Source organism: Camelus ferus, chromosome 13, assembly GCF_009834535.1.
Source record: "Camelus ferus isolate YT-003-E chromosome 13, BCGSAC_Cfer_1.0, whole genome shotgun sequence".
NCBI lineage: Eukaryota > Metazoa > Chordata > Mammalia > Artiodactyla > Camelidae > Camelus > Camelus ferus.
The window spans coordinates 53,789,883-53,809,310 of record NC_045708.1 but is presented as its reverse complement, the minus strand read 5'-3'; the positions used below and the strand labels follow the sequence as shown (position 1 = coordinate 53,809,310).

The 19,428-nt window shown below is 33.0% G+C and overlaps 2 protein-coding genes across 6 annotated transcripts in view; one reads left to right on the top strand and one right to left on the bottom strand.

The window, feature by feature from the left end:
* The window catches only part of NEGR1 (neuronal growth regulator 1), a 779,356-nt gene that overhangs the window by 40,729 nt on the left and 719,199 nt on the right, over positions 1-19,428 (top strand). The gene's annotated exons all lie outside the window — the stretch shown is intronic.
* LOC102524451 overlaps positions 1-19,428 on the bottom strand; it is a 64,331-nt gene that overhangs the window by 856 nt on the left and 44,047 nt on the right. The window lies entirely within an intron of this gene.

Here is a 19,428-nt window from a genome sequence, read left to right as displayed (position 1 = left end):
GCTGGGTACTCCAGCCACACTGTATGTTGATAAGCCCAAAGAACATCTTACACTTTCCCATGCCTGTACCTTAGCTCACACTTTTCTGCTGAAACATACAGTGATACTTTCCTCTTTCCATTCTCTCCCTGTTCTCGTTACATTCAGTACATGCTTTGAGGCCAGAAAGAAACGTGACTTCCTGTGTAAAAATTTTCCTGAGAAGGGCAGCCGTAAGGGATTGCTACTCCCTCAAAACTGTCTTCAGTTTTACACTTTTCTTGTAACAGGAATGGCGGCTTGATATATATTCACATACGTTGCAACATCTCTTTGTAGATGTTTGGTTCCTTAAGAATTGAAGCCATATTACTTTTGCTGTATTTCAGGATATCTACATTCTTCTGCGTATAGTCAGATTATAAATGCTTGTGAGAATTTGGTGAACACAGACATTTGACAGAGATGTCTTTACCCTATAGGTATCTGTGAGAAATGGGGTCCTGGCTACACAGCCTCTGGCTGTTTTTCAGAACATGACTGCATACCTTTTAACTCACTGTCATCTTCCTGCTTTTCAGATACCTGGTATCCTTCTGTTGTTCTTGAGTGGGCAGAATAAAAGAGGCTTGGGGAGGTTAGGGAACTTATCCTTGCGTGGAAACAAAATGAAGTTCATGGAAATATAATTGTTTTGGTCATCTGTTTTCCCTTTGCTTCTCATGTCCAGCGCCACAGAGTAGATTTCCTTGTCCTTCCAGATATACAAAAAACACTTGATAAAATTAAAAAAAAAAAGATGCTATGATACAATTGAAACTATTTTCTATTACTTTAAGGGAAAAAGTATTACTTAAAAATCTATCACAGCACACAGTTTTATAGACATTATTTTTCAAGGCTAGGCTGTAACACAGTTATGACCATGGTAATGGTTGGTAACACAGCTCAGTCAGTTATCTAAGGAGATTTTTTCTTGTGTGTGTGTGTGTGTGTGTGTGTGTGTGTGTGTGTGTCTCACTTTCTCTGAAAGGAAGCTGAATGTCCTTACCTGAGTGGATTAAAATGTAGCATAGACATGGTTTATGTGCTTGGCTATGCATTAGAATTACCTTGAAAGCTTGTTAAAATACAGACTCTAAGGGCACTCTAAGAGCTCCTGATTCAGTAGCTGTGAGCGTGTTTGGTTTGTAGTTTTTTAAATGCCCATCCCCCATATGATCCAGATGCAGGCAGTTTATGAACCAGTGTTTAGTAGATTCCTTCTGCATCTGTATAGGTGAGATTGTGCATTGGTGAATTATCTGAGGTTCTTACCAGACTTATGCTCTAAAGCAAGACCAAAATCTTACTTCCTTTACAAAACTTTATTTATTTCTTTATTTTTCTATTTGCCATTCTTCCTAAAAATAAAATTGATGAGGGACCATCTGTGTTCAAAAGAGCATGCCATTAACTTAACATGGCTCCTGCTCTCTAGTTCAGAGTATGTAAGAACCACACAAATTAAAAAGCAAAATTATTACAATGTCATATGTTCTGGAATAGATAGGTGCAAAGCCATTTGGCAAAAACGTGATAAAGTAATATATTCTGTCAAGGTGAACGAGATTTCATATAACAATAATTATAAGAAGAATAAGAATAGCAAACACGCGTGGTACTTACTATAATTGTAAGTCATTTTTATGTATTAACTCATTTAATCTTGAGACCAATCCTGAGATAGGTATTGCCATTATCTTCATGTTAAATGTGAGGAACAGGGTGCAAAATGAGGTCATGAACTTGTCCCAGATCTCAGTCTTGAATAGTGAGCAAGGACTCATAGCCAAACAGTCTTGATTCAGGAACTTTTCTCTTAAATCAAAAGAATTTACAAAGGAGACAACGTTTTAGCAGGTAGTACAGGGAAGGAAAAATCATTTCACAAAAAGAAAGAAAGGGAAATGTGAAAAGAAGCTATGGGTGTTGTTAGCAGGGCAGTCTTCCAGAGTTAGTTTGAAGAGTGGACATGTAATGGGTATATACAGTAACAGTCTATCAATTTATTTTCTCTCCCTGTTCTCCTTGGTTGCTCCTCTAGCCAACAAGTTTCATGGTTTGATTCATCATGAACTTGCAATATTATTCTGGACACAGCATGAATCACTGATGCAGTCATTCCTGGGTACCTTTGGAATTCTTTCATGACCTTTAGAGATTAGAAGAAAAACTTTTAGTAATACTAATGATTATTAGCAAAGTGCACATCTTATTAGAATAGTTTAATAATGTGTATTTGTGAGCAACTCGGTTCGACCCAAAGGGCTATATTAAATCTTAAATGGCAGGACGTAGTTCCAGGATCAGAATAATTTTACAGTTTACTGTTTGGGAGGCTAAAACAAGAGTCAGCTTATTAAGTTTTGGATGACAGCAAGTTGGACGCAGATGATAGAATCTTGGATACCATGAGATTAGAATTCAAATTGACTGACAAATTAGAGTAATATTCAGCTTTATAGTAGATGAATAGAACCAATTCAGAGTGTACTTTGGATATAAGATAAACAAAAAGATTGAAAGTGACGAAGTAACAGTACTATTTTGGAAAGAAATCTGAGATTCGAAAACTAGCTAAGGGCCTTTTTTACTTTGTTTATATTAATTCAGCAGGTCTGTATTTTTGTTTGTAACGAACAACGCCGTAATTTGATTTACATATTTGATGATTTGTGAAATGCATTTGAGACCTATCTGGGATTACCTCATATCAGCAAATCAGTTTCTACAATAAAGCTATACAGATAACTTCATTGGTGCCATTCTTACTAATCAGCAGTATGTTTTCTTAGGAGTTAGGTAATAGTACTAATAATTTTTGAAATCATTTATCATTATGCTGAAGAAAATTTGTGAGGGATATAGGAAACCCATTCTTAAAGAGCAGATTTTAACTTTTAATGTCAACGTTGGACAGCTTGCTTTGCTAGAATTAGTTTGGCAAATGATTCATGTGATACTTCCAGCACTGAAATCTGCAGTATATCCTACTCAATGTGGTTACTTAAATAGTGAAGTCCTCTGCAATCAGAGAACTCCCACTGAACTAGTGATTATCTGTATGATACATTCTAATGTACTGAGCAAATGTGTAAAGATCTTGTGGATTGATTGTTCATTTTACTAACTTCTTAAACGGAATGAGGGGGAAAATTGCACAGTGCTCTATTCATTGTACAAAATTTGCTTTTTGATAAAACCAGAATGTCTTAGAAGAATGTGGAATTTAGAAAAGTAATTTTCATTACATTTTGGAAAAGATATTCTTATTTGGGAAAACTTCTTTGAAATCAGAGAATCTAATTCTTTGAACCTAATTCTCTAAACAAGTTTTCATTTACAGGCATTTTAGAATACATCAAAGACGGTGATCATTAGGTTTCTTTAAAAATCAAGTTAAAAAAATGAATATAAAGAAGTATTGGTTGACATGATGTAACACGACAAGATTTAACAATTAGTTCAAGTATTTCTTCCAGATTGTCATTTTACTTGCCTCATACTTGAGCACTGCTTTTGCAATGAAGATTTAAAAACTTTCAGTGGATAAATGCTACCTGTGTGAAAATTTAGATCATTTACTTTGGAAAAATATGAAATTTATTATATAATTCTGACCGATTTAAAATATCAAATGGCAGAATTGACATTTGATAACTAAAATGTCATTTACAATAAAATATTGTTTTATATATGCTCCTCTCTGTGATAATATGACTGTCAATTAAAAATACCTATAAGAGCTAATACCGTAGACCCCAGGATCACCTTGCTTAATCATGACTGTAGCATGAATGGTAGTATTCATGCTGAGACTCTATGGGCTTTTCCACAAGTGGAGATGGAAAAGTAATTTTGGTAATGATTTTCATAAATATGAAATTGATGATTTAATGACCACATATGGAAATGTAAACCCCAAGTTCCATCAGTGAGGAATTTGATTTTGCACTGTGCTTGAGAAGAGAGACAGATGGAGCGGGATAGATTAAAGCTGAATTCTGCTCTGATTCTTCTTTGACTTTTTTTTTGAGTAGACGTGTAAACAGTATGGTGACAGCAATACACACAACCAAGTGATTTTATGTGATAATTCCCTTATTCTGTTTTCCGTCACCCTAATTATAACCTTCACCTTAAGAAGCGGAATTGTGAGAAGCAAAACTTTATTAAAATGCCACAGGATTAGACTATTTGAGTTTCATTTTCCTCAAATAAATACAGCTGAATGGAGACATGAGAGTTCTATCCTTCAAAAGTCTCTGATCATCCATAGGTGTTCTCAAGACTTCCTTTTTAAGACTTTGAAGATTTTTATGCCACTCACTATATTTTACATCATAATGATAGCTAGTGGTGGAAGGTAACATGGTGTTTTCTCAGTACTAACAGTAACCCTGTATTTAAAGCTCTTTGTATGGGCCAGGCATTTTCCTAAAAACTTTACATGTTTTAACTTATTTAATGCTTACAGCATTGTCAGTCAGGTACTGTTCTTATCATTACAATGAGGCAAGTGAGACACAGAGAGGTTAAGTAACTTGCCCAAGGACACACAATAGTAGGAGAAGCCAGTATTCTAAGTCAGGCAGTGTTTCTCTGTTGTCTGGAATCTACTGATTGTGCTCTGGATAACACTGGTTAAAATTATGGGTCCACATCCTTTGAAATTAAAGCTTTCCCCAATGCTTTGTGAATTCACATTAATGTCCCTTAAAAAAAAAAATGCTCACTTTTGCTTGTTTGTGAGTATACAGTGACTTATCCATACCACATCAACCATGACTCTTAACATTGATTTCCACAAGAGGAAATCCCCAGTTTATAGCAAGGGGCTTGTTATGATAAAGGAAGGGTCTAAACTTAACCTTAGCAAAGCCAGCCACTTCAAATGTAACATAAACATTCACATTCTCAGAATGTTTTTTAGCTCCTTCACTCCAAGAAAATGCCCAGTGCCTACTTCCCTACTTAGTTTCTAGCGTTGTAATATCATCCTGGTTTTCTCTGTCCTTCCTTCTTGGGAGTAAAATGATTTTTCTTGTCTCAAGCAAAGCAGCCTCTTCCCAATCTTTCCCTTTGTGGTCTCTGTTGTTGCCTTGCCCTTTGCCTCAATTTCTCTAACTTGGGGATGTTTTCCCAGCAAGCACTTCACATCTTTAGAGGACTCTGGGAATAGCAGTCAGGATGATTCTATTTTAAACTATTTTCTCTCCACTTAGTATTTATTTATTTATGAAGCACTATGTTTTGTAACATTGCTTCTCATGCTCCCGTCTTTCCCATGAAGTAGCTTTTATCATTCTCATTTTAGAGATGTGGAAACTAAGTTCCGAGAAAATTAATTCGCTTGTCCAAGGTTTCAAAGCCGTTAAGTCCAACAGTGTACGTCCCAGCTCCAATTCCAAAGTCCAGACTCTTTCCAATGGTGTCTTCTCATTTAAGTCATGAATACTCTTAAATTTGTTATATAACCATAGTATTTTGTAATCAGATGCTTTGCATGCATACAGGTTCCATTTTCCTCTGAAGGAGATTAACTTCATAGCTGTTTGTGAAAATGGAATAGATGGACATTTTACCTACTTTAATATAATAATTGAGCCCTTACAGTTCTCAGTACCATTTTTAAAGTTACAGAATAGAAGTATGACAAAAAGGATGCTCTTTTTTATTTTGTTAGAAATATAGAGCTCAGAAATATAAAAGTAAATATACATGACAAAGTTAATTTAGTTGCTGAATCACTTCCTTTTCTGAATCTCAAAAGGCACTAAGAATGGGAATGCCATCATTTTATTAAGAAATAAACATTAGAAGAATATATTGTGAGCATATTGGTAAATATTTATTTTTAATAGCTACAATAGTAAGTGATAAATATAGTGGGTTGTGACCAAAGATCAAATCAATCTCCTATTGCAACTTGAGAATTTCTGAATGTATGAATTTGTGCATGGAGTCAAATGTAAACTCTCCCTAGATAATTAGGAATAGAGGTTATAACTTTTGCCATTGGGAAGATCATCATTCTCTAGATATTCAATAAAGTCTATGCCCTGTGACACTGATGATTCAGAAAGCAAGTCTATGTCCTCTATGTGTTATTCATTTTTAACACTAAGAGGGCACATATGTCATTTGTAAAATGTAACTATTTGATACTTAGATTTTTTGCTTGATCTTTCATTTTTATAGTAGGCATTTATTCCTGATGCTCTTATTTTAAAAATATCTGTGATAATAAAATAACATTTTGTAATATGTTTAGTTTTCTAACAATAAAGTTCTCTTTTGAAATATAAAAAATCCATAATTTATAACTATATTTTAGTGATACATCACATGAATACCCCCTAACATAAAAATTTAGATCCTGATTAAGCCAGTAGGTATTTTGAATATTTGTTATTCTTTCATTTCCACTCAAACTATACTTATGGCTAGTTTACAGTAAATTTAATCCATAAAATAATTTCTTTTGTGAACTTTTTGTCTTCTTGGGTCTTTTATTCTACAATATAATTCTTTTGCTAAGTCAGTTCCTTGCTAATTAAATTCTTCTTAATGCAATCCTTAAAAACATATTCTCTTTCAAAATCATAAGACAGCAATCATTTAAAATTAAAACTAGGAGTTATCTGGGTTAAAATTGCTATTAATTATTATGAAGAGTAATTGTCTTGCCCAAAGATTTGAATTTCTTCTGTCTGTCTTAGAGTAAATAACTACATGAAGCTATTGTAGAAGTGACATTTACATTTTTAAAAATTGTCTTATTTTTTACTTTTTATTGAAGTATAGTCATTTTACAATGTTATGTTAGTCTCTGGTGTACAGCATGGTGATTCAGTTATACACACACACACACACATATATATATATGTATATTCTTTTTCATTATAGGCTACAAGATATTGGATACAGTTCTCTGTGCTATGCAGTAAGAACTTGTTGTTTATTTTATATATAGTATTTTGTATCTGCCAGTCCCAAACTCCTAATTTATCCTTTCCCTCATCCTTTCTCCATTGGTAACCATAAATTTGTTTTCTATATCTGTGAGTCTGTTTCTGTTTTGTGAATAAGTTCATTGCATCATTTTTTTAGATTCCACATATAAGTGATATATAGTATTTGTCTTTCTTCATCTGGCTTACTTAGTATGATAATCTCTGGATCCATCCATGTTGCTGCAACATTCTTTTCTATGGCTGAGTAGTATTATATTGTGTGTGTGTGTGTGTGTGTGTGTGTATCACAGCTTCTTTATCCAGTCATCTGTCGATCAACATTTAGGTTGTTTTCACGTCTTGGCTATTATAAATAGTGCTGCTGCGAACGCTGGTGTGCATGTATCATGTAGAAATGACCAATTCTAAAAAAGAGATAATAATTACTAATCAAGATAGACTATCCATCAGAATTTAATGAGAACTGTTTAGTAAAAAAAAAATTATATATATTAGATGCCCATTGATGTTGAGCATATAGCTAATATGTAAATTTCTAAATGACAAATATATAGGAATAGTCTTAGCTTCTTAACTATATATTTTCCTTATTTTTTAGCCCTCTGTCAACTGTTTCTTTTCAAAGAAATAATTGCTTAGCACAGGGTATGTTGCTAGGGGGATTTTGGTGAACAATTTATTTTATAAAGTTAATTATTTCATGAAGTGAGAAGAAATTTTAAATATATTAAAATTGATTGTTATTTTTAAGAAATATAAATACTAACAAGATATTTTTCAAATATAGTACTAATGCAAAACTCATATTTAAATAAAATAGTTTGATTTATATCTTAAATACAACAATCATAAACTAACTTTATTATAAAAAACACCATGAACTTATCCCATTTAATCCAGCTCTGATGAGAAATGAAGGACAGTGTGATATGAATAATAATTTACAGTCACTTGAAATCAGGGCAGTCCTGAGTTCAAATAAAGTTCTGCATTTACTCATGAGGAGATCTTTAGTATGTTATTTCCCTGGTCCTTAGTTTATTCATCTATAAATAGTAATAGACATTTCCACAGGGTTGTTCTGAGAATTACATGAGAAAGTATATACATGGCACCTGGCAATTACAATAACCCTGAATAGGTGATTTTACCATACATAATTTCTCAAGATATTTTAAGATTGTCTTAAGCAAAGACTGTATATTTTCTTTTTTAATCATTTTTATGAATATTTTCTAAAATGTATTACAAATTTGTTAGGTAAGCAAAATATATTAAAATATTGTTTAAATTTCTTGACAGAATCATTACCAAGAATATTATTGATTCTGTATTTTTTGCTCATAAGCAAGAATAGAATAGAGAATTCTTAAAAACAATGAAAAATGCCCTTTCTGTTTAAATTATAAGCAATGGCTTTCTCAACACAGATTCTGGTCTGAAGGTCTCTGCTAATATCTCTTGCATATGATTAGAAGAATAGACATTCACTTATGCAATGCACATCTGTTTGATTTCTGCTGTCTGATTGAGAAACACAGGGCAGTAAGATTCAGCTTTGTAATCAGGTCTTAATGTTCAGATGTCTTCATTCACTCTCTTATTCCAAGCTATTAGGAAAACTATTGGAAAACATTCCCAAATAAATGTAAATGCATAGTTTTTAAAACCAATGGAAAAATTATAACCTGTAGTTAAATCATTGTGTTAATTATAATTAATAATTATAATAATCATTCATGTCTTTACATGATACTGTTTACTTAACAAATCTTAGATATGTTAAACCTACAAACAGTTTTAGATGAAAATAAATTATCAAGTATATTTCAAACGTACTCTTGAGTTATTGTCTCTGTCTTTCTCTGTATCTCCATGTTTCTCTGTCTCTGTCTCTTTTTCTCTCTCTCTGTCTCTCAAGTATTAGAAATGACATCATTTTGTAGGCAACAGAAAGAGAGCTGTAAAATGAAACGTCTTTTAGTTCAGATTGTAGAACACTACCTATATAACCTCGGGCAAGTTGCAAGCTACTTAGTTGTGTAAGCTTGAATTTATTCATACGTTAATAACAACAACAACAACAACAACATCTACCTTACTGGGAAGTTATGAGAATTACATAAAATGTTACATATAAAGAAAAAATAATTCAGTATATTTGTATTTCTGTATCACTGCATGGTGTTCTTCCTGCAGATAGTCAAGGTACTTCATCAGAGAGAATTTTCCTGACCCGATTTTAAATCGTACCCTCCACTTTCCCACCTGCCTTCATTGCCTCTCACACAACTTGGCCATACATTAGGAAGAGTGGTCAATAAATTTGACATCTTTCCTAACCAAGTTCCTTTATGGGGTCGGTCCTACTGTGATATAGTTCATGAGATAAATGTTACTAAAAAAGAACCTCCTTCTCAAAACTTAGACAGAAAATGTTGGCTGCATGCATCAACGAAGCCCTGAGTTCTCTGGAGATGGAAAGTTCAGTAGTCAATTTGGTATGCTTAAGCATGCAACAGTCCTCTAATTTTTGTCAAAAATATTTTTAATTAAAGTAATTGTCATGCAGCTGTAATGTTGTCATTTATCAGCGTAATGAATTTAAGCTGAAGGCCACTCTTACTGTGAGAATGAACTGATTGACTGGAGGGTGTACATTGATAATAATTAGTCTGAAAAGTGCAGTGGTGCAAGTCAATGTCTTGGTGCTGAGAATTTCCTTGGGGAACGTAAACCATAACAAAGCTGTCAAGCTGCTGAGAGATGGAGATATTGCTGATTTGTGTTTCTAATTTATTCTATGATACTTTCAACTTATATGCTGAATACATCAGAAATGAAAAAAGATATTTCACTTAATAAGCTGTATTAAAGCCTTAATTGGTAAGCTAATCATGAAATTTTTTAGAAGAGTGGGAGAGTAGTGTCAGAATTATTGTAATGTTATTTTGGTAATGTTTAGCAAATATCCACCGCTTAATATTTAATGTTATAATTTGTGTGCAGGTAATTTTATTTCAGTTTTTTGCATTTTAAAGGAAGATGATGTTATAAAGTAGGTAGGACTTTTATTTGACTAATGAAATTGTTGTCATTTTTACAGACACCTGTACAGCATGTTTCAGGAATGCATTAGGTAGAAGAAAACTCTGTCATTAATCGTAGTTTTTTCCAGTTGTCAGGTGTAATAATTTACTATTGAAAAAGTTCATTTCTAATAGGATTTTCAAAACTCTGTTTCCTGGGTTATACTTTAAATTTTTCAGGAAACCAGTCACAGTATTTTGTGCAAAGCATAGTTTTGGACCTCAGTTTGTTTATCTTTATTTCTTAAGAGGTTGGAAATGTGTTCCAGTTATTTATTGCTGCATGACACATTACTCTAAGCTTTGTGGAGTGATACAGAAATGCTCATCAGATTCCTGTATCATGAATTTGGACAAGATAAAGCAGGATGACTTGTCTTTGCTCCATGGTCTCTGGAGAGTCTGCAGGGGGTGATGTAGATAGCTGGGGACAAGAATTATCTGCCCACTATCCAACAGAGTAGCTACTATTTATATCTAAATTTACATTAATTAAATATAATGAATAATTTAGCTCTTCAGTCACACTAGCTTTATTTTAAATGTTCAGTAGCTACCTGTGGCTAGTGGCCGTTCTGTTGGCAAGAATGTATATATAGAACATTTCTATCACAGAATCACAGAATGTTCTCTTGGAAAGAACTAATCTAGAGGCATCTTTACTCACATGTTTAACACGTGGCCTGAGATGACTCAAAGGTGGGGAACAGCTGAGATTGTTGACTAAAGTGTATACATGAGACCTATTTGGGGTTCCTGCAGTGTAGAAGCTGAGTCCTGAGAGGGAGCTTCTCAAGAGCATGCACTTGAACCTGGCCGAAGCTGAATGGGCTTTTAGAATTTAGCATTATAAGTCACATAGGTCATCAGGCCTTACTTCACTGGACAAACGAGAAGCCCACCTATAAGGCATGGGGATTCCTCTAAATGGGGGGAATGTCAAAGATTCTGAGGCTGTTGTTTCGAGCCACCACAGACTAAATCTTTGCATCACAAATAGTGCCTTGGAAACTAGCTATTTATAGACGTGATGGGAAAGGTCCCAGTGATCCCATAAAGAAGACTTTGTTTAAACAAAATTTAACACTTCATGATTTTTATGGTACTTGTTCTGGTCTTTAGATTAATTTCTAATCTGGCATTGTATGTCATGGTTACCAACTGTATCTTATCAAAGCATATTTTAGTAAGTTAACACTTACTTGTATCTGGTAACAAAGTTGTGCAGAAGGAAAATTTGGAAAATGCTGGACTGAGTTTTCTTCAGTATCTAGAATCCTGTGATTTTTATTATAGTGCCTCTGTTTCCTGAAAAGCCTATCTTGTACATAAACTTTTCTGTTATTTGAATCCTACTTTATTAAACTGGGTAGAGTAGTGAATTTCTTCTTAAGAAAATTATTTTTGCCAATAGTCAGATTTATTTTATTTTTTTCTGAGATTTGATAGGGAACTACAAGTAACTATTGAGAGCTGTTTCATGTTTAAAACGGTGTGAGTTTATTAATAAAATCAAACTGTAGACAGTTAAAGTGACTATTAATATTAACATGGGAATTGTACTCAAGGTAAAGCTATGTACACAAAATGACTTCAGTAAAAATATAGTCAAATGAATGTTAGGTACAAAGCAATAGGTAGATGGAAATTGCATGAAGAATTCATAAAAGCAGGTTCTCCTTTAGAGCAAGGGAATGTAGGTAACTGTCATCAGTGTTATTTCTGTTTGTTTAACCAGAGAAATAATGTATTACAATTATAGACATGATAGACTAATGATGAACTCTTCACTATCTCAAAAGTGATTGTTCAGCTGGTTTTTAAACTTTAAAATTGAAGATCATTTGTTACATTCATGCACTATGTGTCAGCATTAATATAATTATAGCAAAGTAAAGTTTAGGGTTGCTAATATTGTAGCCATATGCAAGATCCTTTTCATGTCATTTATGCACATGCCTATTGCTAATACATTGATGATGTTCAGAGTAAGACTGATATGTAATAAAGCATATATTATATATGAGCAGAGAAATTTCTAAATAGTTTAATTTCCTTAAATCTAAAGTATCAACTAGTATTTTCTTCCCATAGAATCCATTAATATAACCCAGGATAGGATTTCTTAAATTAATTTCAATTTACAAAAGAGGTATTTACAAAATGCCAAGATGGTCTTAATCCTCTAAAGTGAACCCAGTCTATTTTACACTATCACTATATATTAGGAATTGGATATAAAACATTGTATAATATGGTAATTAAAATAAACATCAGTTTTTTTTAAGAACAGAAAAGGTTAAAACCATGCCCATAATTGCTTATTATCTATGGCAAGAAGTCCAAGCTGGACAGATTCTTTTTGCTTGGAGATAATAATTTTGTGGCCCTGACAACAGTGGTCATTGATTCATTCAATAACTGCCAAGCACAGATCTGAATGCCACCCTCAAGGACATCATGCTATAAGAAGACACATACTTGGACAACTTCATTTCAGTGTGTTGAGGGCTGTATTAGAGGTAAGCCGAGTGCTCTGTGAGTGTGAGGAAGGGGGACTTCATGTGCGGCGAAGATGAGGCTTTGCTGTGAGAGTGCCATCTCCAGCCCTGACATTTGTGCTCATGTGGTCATTACTACTGGATTCGCTCTCTGTGGTGACTGGGACACTTGTGAAAGATTGTGGAACTCCAACTTATTTTGCAATTATGCATTATTAGGAAATAATTATCTCTGAAAACAAACATAACATAAGATGAAAACATACTTTAAAAAATTTCACCAAAGTATACCGTGATAGGAGCAATATGTTTAAATTCTGTATTGATCATATTTATTGCTGTTTGGAATATTTAATTTTCAAAATTCTCTGTCTGTAGTATAACATAGCTGGATGCTTTCTCATAGGAAGGTGATTTAATACTTGATACTAACTAGAGATCTGATTATAAGTAGGAGTATTTTTTGTGTGCATAATGCCTATCAATGTCTTCATAATACCTAGTATGAAACATTTTGTTAAGGATTTTTATACACTGCATAATTTATGTTAAATCCATGTGTATTTTTTTTGTTGTTGGAAGAACAAAAAACAACAACAAAATGATCCTCTAAGCATATGGAAAGACTGAGTCAGTTTTGCAAATGTTTTCCAAAAATCAACAGGACAAAAATACATCTGGCTCCATCAATACTGAATTTGCCTTTATTCACTCTAGTGAATCACACCTTACTTCCACAAGATGCCCACCCTGTCTTCTGCTCCCCGATCAAGTTACCAGACAAAAATCTGAACACTTGACTGCGGTTAATAGCTTTAGAATTATTATACGTCATTGACTTTTCAACAGTGTGATCACAAAGATGGAAGATTTATTCCTCTACATCAGAATTATTCTGATTTCCTTGCCTTTGGCTATGTCCGTTCACCTTTAATTCCCTCCCAGACTTCCTTCTGCCCCTGACTCCACTGACATGCCTACCTCAATTGTCTTGTCTTACATAGTCTTCTCTGACCGTCCCGTGGTGGTACTTAGTGTCTGCCATACACCTGACCCACAGGATGGCCTCTCTTTTAAAGATTCTTTCTTGGACTTTTTTTATGGTGACTGTGTAAGTCTTATTCCCAATAAAATGTTTTTAATTTTAGGAAGTGGGAGTATTTTATATTTCTTTTTATCCAGCTCATGGCCAGCTGTGTTTCTCTGTCTTATATTCATTGTTTTTTTTTTTTGTATAAATGGAAAGATTTTGAAAATTCGTATTTGATCTTTCCTAATTTTATATTTATCTCCTTCTACACAGTCTTCATATGAATACTATATTATCACCTTCCTATTTTTTTCTACCTGCTTAGATAGAAAAGTTTATGAACAAATACGTAGAATGTAAATGATAATTAAGGGTGAATATAAAGTAGTTATCTGGATTATAAGAATCTCTTCAGAAATTGAACATTTGTGTCCTTGGAGATTAATCTTGGCTTCAGTCGTTGGGTTTTTGATAAATTTGGTGTCCAGCTGCCTACCACCAAGCTTGGCTTCCTGAGATAAGTTCCAGCCAAATGTGTTAATTTGGTCCTGTCCATTTTAGGCACCTAACCTATGAGCCATCTGCCACCCTGGATATAAGTACTGAGACGAAAATTATTTCATAACACAACCTGATAAAAAGCAAATATGGCTTCGAAAGTATTGTTTGGGGAAAACAATGTTCATTTAATAAAGCTAAAACAAAATTTAAAAAAGACTCTATGACCCTTTTGCAAAAGTCAAACATGAAGTTATTGTTTGTGGTATACAGTTTTTTTTTAACAAAATTGTTTATTCTAAAAACTAGCTTGCAGTTTTCATAATAATCTGAATTTTATTAAATATAAGAAAAAAGTGAAGTTACTTACATAAAAAGAGTACTTAGGACACCAAAGAGATTATGTTTATATGGTCTTTGCCTTTCTATATTTAGCATATTAGAAATTAAAATCGATAAATTTAAAAATATTAGCATTAGTTCACTTATAAATGAAAACCAAACCCATTGCATGTTAATATAGTAATAACATATTACTATAAAACAATACATATGAACATATATATAGTTTTAATGAGATGAGTGGCTCTGTCTTACACTTCTAACATGTTTCTTTAGTCCCTGCCTTAATGGAAGACAGGTGGATTCTCATTTTGATTCTGCGTCCAATCTGTGACAATATTGTATTTGGTTGAGTACAGAAAGAAAATCTCGCCTTACCAAGTATAGAGTTCAAAGAGGATCAGTACATTTCAGTCTTTTCAGAAAATTGTGATACTTTTCTTTTATACTCCACCAAAACTTGGCAAGTGGTACTTTTGAAATGATTAATTATAGTGTAGAATCTCAAACCATATCAGTGAACTACTTCTGTTCTATTACATTAAAATTCATTGGTTTATCTTGCACTTCATACGTCTTTACCTATGCTCGAGTTTGTAAGGTCATGCGTTGGTCAATTAGAAAATATTGGCTCACCGAGTTATACATTTATTTCACAATTACATTATGCAACATCAGAAAAAGAATTACATGTGTTAATATTGCCACTATTATCATCTAAAAATACTGTGTGAACTGGAAATCCTTCAAAAGTATGGTGACAGAATGAAGATATCAGAAATTTAAGTTTTTGCTGGTATGTACCTTTGTAACAAAAACTGTTGTCTAAAGGACAATTCTTTATTTCCAACCAAATATCTGCCAAAACCTGACTCTGCATAACCTTGATTTTCCCATCAGTTATTCCTTTAAGTGAAAATGATGCTCCATGAAAAGTGTGACTAATTCAGCTTGCATCTCAGTCACTCAAGTACTTTTCTTGAGACAACCACTATAATTTAAAATGCAACAAAAGTACTTTTTCACACTTTGCATTTCATCTTCTAGAATACTAAAAATGTGTCCTTAAGGTTTTAGTATTCTTTTCAACCCAGTGGCACACACCATGCCACTGAGATGATTATTGCTAAAATTCCAGGGGTTTTACCCATATTGCTTTTGCAACATATCTGCAAATGTCAACATAGTGAAAAAGGCAAACACTGTCTCATAATTATTATGAAAATAGTTTTTGCTTATGGAATAAATGAGACTCAGGGACTCCCAGGTGTCTGTAGATCACAGTTTGAGAATACTCCACTAAAGAATAAGAATTAATTTTTCGGTTGCTGTTGGAATGTCTTCCAAAGTCTAGTTCATTCCTCTATCACCTAAACTTTATTATGTAAAAGTGAATAATGGGCTGAAATATCAAATGCAGTTCAGTAAGTATTACATTTCTCTGGTTTGAGTAGTACAAGGAAATGTCTTGGTACAATAATTGTTATTATAATTATAGCTACCATTTACTGAGTACGTAGTATGTGTCTGACATATAGGTCTTGGTGCTATAAGTACATTGATTCCTTACAATAATCTATCAAGTCAGTGCCACCATCATCCTTCTTCTATAGATAAGGAAACTGAGGCAGTGAGATTAAGAACTTTGTCTTTAACTTCAGAATCTATGCTTCCAATGTTTACTTGGAAAAATAACAGAAAAAAGAAAGGAGTTAGATAAAAAAAAGATTTCCAAATCTCTCCTGGTATTGAAGGAGTATATCTCCTGAAACTAGCCAGAAAATTTCTCTGAAATAAGTGCCTCTTTTTTTTTCCATCTAATTTTTATATTTTCACAAGAGAAATGGAAAGGTTAAGTTTTCAACAACTTTAGAAATGTCTATATTAATAGCGTTGTGGAGGAAGAGGTGACAAGCTACTTACACTTTTTTTGGGTTGTTTTTTCTAATGGATATTTTTAACTGATGAATCACCCATTGTTTTTAAAATTCTGGTAATATAATTTATCGAAGTAAGACAGAACATGACTGCTTAATTTTGTGTCTTGTGATCATACATATCAAATTATTTTCTAGTGGCATTGAATATAAAATAGCTAGCACTTTATGAGAATATGTAAACATTTAAAATAGCCAAATTAAAGGAACACTTTAAATCATTGCATAATTGTCAAAAGAAAATAATGATACGTTCCTATTTGAAATAAGGTTGCTCAGGAGATTGGTATATTTTCTCATTACCTAATTAAACCATGTATTTAATAGGTGATGCTCTTTAACTAATTATAATCTACTTTATTGTAATATGCCTATCATTTAAAAAATACCTATTCTTATCTTTCTGAAGGAGCCTTATCAGAAATTCTGGTCTAGATATTTAAGCCCTTCTACATAAAAATTACACGGGAAGAAAAAATATCTGCAGATTTCTGTGGAAAGCTGAAAGTTTGTAACTCTAATTTATTATTTAGGGGAGTAAATCTAATGTAAAATGAAACAAAATTCCATTTCTGTTTAAAGTTAATACTAAAATCTTACCACAATGTAACAGAAATATGTTGACATAAAATTAAGAGTATACTTTCTCTAGTTTAACATATTCTGGTATTTTGACATTTAAAATTACATAAACTAATATTTCAAGCTTATAACAGTAATTCATAGTTTGCCACCTTCTTTACATATATATGTAAAAAATCTCCATTCCATTCTATTACTGCTAAATAGACTACATTCTTTAATGTAGAATATACTATCAGGTGACAGGATCTCTAGTTTATAGATGAAGAGGTGTAAAAATATCAACTTCTCCCCAGATCATGCAGAATTATTCTTACAGTCAAGTGAATTATTTCCAGTTACTTATAGTTCTCTTTCTTTTGACTGTATTATTGAATCTCCATATTTTATTCCATGGTATAATCAATAAATTACTGAAAAGCATTTTTATAAAGGTGACTGTACAGTTTGCTCTCTTAAGTACATTAAATCATTGGAATAAATATTTGTCTAAAATAAATGCATATGCAAATTATTGGTTAAAACATAATTAGCTATGTTTTCCAATAAATAAGGTGTTTTTTAATTCCAGAGATTTTAAGTTACAGTCATTCAATAATTATTTTTCAAGAGGTGACATAGACACTCAGCAAGATGGCATATCAAATCCATTATATATCAACATTTTCCTAACATCAAATTTCCCAAAGTATAAAACTAATATTTTGCTGAACTTGGACTCCACATATTTATAATATCTGCAAGATCTTGTTAAAGTCCTATATATAGTACATAAATTTAATAGAAATTAATTCTTAATAGGCATAGTTTATCAGTAATTTGATTTTATGAAAATGTGTTTACTGTTTCTGATTGTTTTATCCACAAAAGCTCTTCTAAATCTTAATTCACCAGCTTTCTGTTTTTAATTTTTCTGTCTCAAAAAATGACTTTGATTTTTGTTTTAATTAGAAGATTAAAGACTTCCCTGTGAGAGTTCATACAGTACCCCCAGCCTCTCTGCTGTATGTTCTGTCTCTGTCCTAGCCCCCTTTTTTGTATGAGCTCATTCTCAATGGTTCATAGCTGTAATATATGTCCATTTTTATACCTGATCCAATACATAATCTTTTCATGTACTTTGAAATGGATAAGGGTATCATATATAGTCAGGAATAAGATATATCCTGAGTTTGTCAAGCAGTTAAAGAAGAGACAGACTAAGAAGCAAAATTTTTTAAGTTCTTTGCACTGACAACAAATTAAAGATGTCACTTTATAACACCAGCTGCAGTTTTATACCCTCGTGAGTGAAAATGAAGATGAAATTTGATGTCGTGAAATGTAGCATGACTTGATTCTCCTCCTTTAATGATTGTCTCAGCCCTGGCTCTTTGCTCTCTTAACTCATTGCTTATCCCTATGTACTGAAAAAAAAAAAAATCAACTTGTAGAGTGAGAACAAAGTAAAATGTTAAGGTTAGTTCGTTGGAAGATGTAGCTGTTAAACAAGGTCAAGATTGTAAATGTAGAAAGATAGCAAGTCAAGTGAATAGCAGCATCAAATTACATGGCGCTTTAACACCCCATACAAAATTGGTGTCACTGGGTACTTATGTGCAAGGAACGTTAGGGCGCTGCTGTTTCTTGAATACTGAGTTCCTGTTGGTTCAGATATTTTCATAAATGTTGAAAATTAGTTGTGTTTTCTTCTCATAGTATACCACATTTTTCAGAAATAGGTTTGTGCCAAAATTCAAGTATAATCATCTGGTAACAATGTGTATTTGATGCTTTTAAAAATAGCGTTTCTCATACACACTCACATATTGCCTGACCTTCCTCCTCCACAGAATTAATCATGCCATCTGTGCTCACATTGTGCTTAATCATATTTCTGGTATAACATTTATTACATCACATTGCATTAGAGTTAGTTGTGTGTCTCTCTCTCTTTTCCTCTAAACCATGTGCCCATGAGAACAGAGATATCTCATTCATCTCTGTATCTCCAGCTCTGGCATCATGTCTGGCACATAGTGGACATTCACTAGGATAGTATCTGCATTGTTTTGAAAAGCAGTCAAGTAAATGAATGAAAATATTTTTTAATGAACAAAACTCACCTGTTGCACATCACTCCTGAGTATGGAAACTTTGTTAATAAAAATTACAAAGTAAAGACTATTAGAAGACTAACATGATTCAAATTCTAATTCCAGTTTAATAGAAATACAACTAGGCTTGAACCTACACTTCTAGTATTTGCTCAGTGTTATCTTCAAGGCACTCTTTAAGTAGATGAAGATCAGGTAATCGGTCCCTCATTCTGTCAGCTCATAGAGTCTTGCTGTGTCAGCCCAAACTGGTGTTTTGATACCTCTAAATTCAGGTAGGTAGTGACTGTAGAGTGAGGAGACCATCTGATACTAATATGTGGACTGGGTGAGAATGAAGAAGGCATAGAAAATC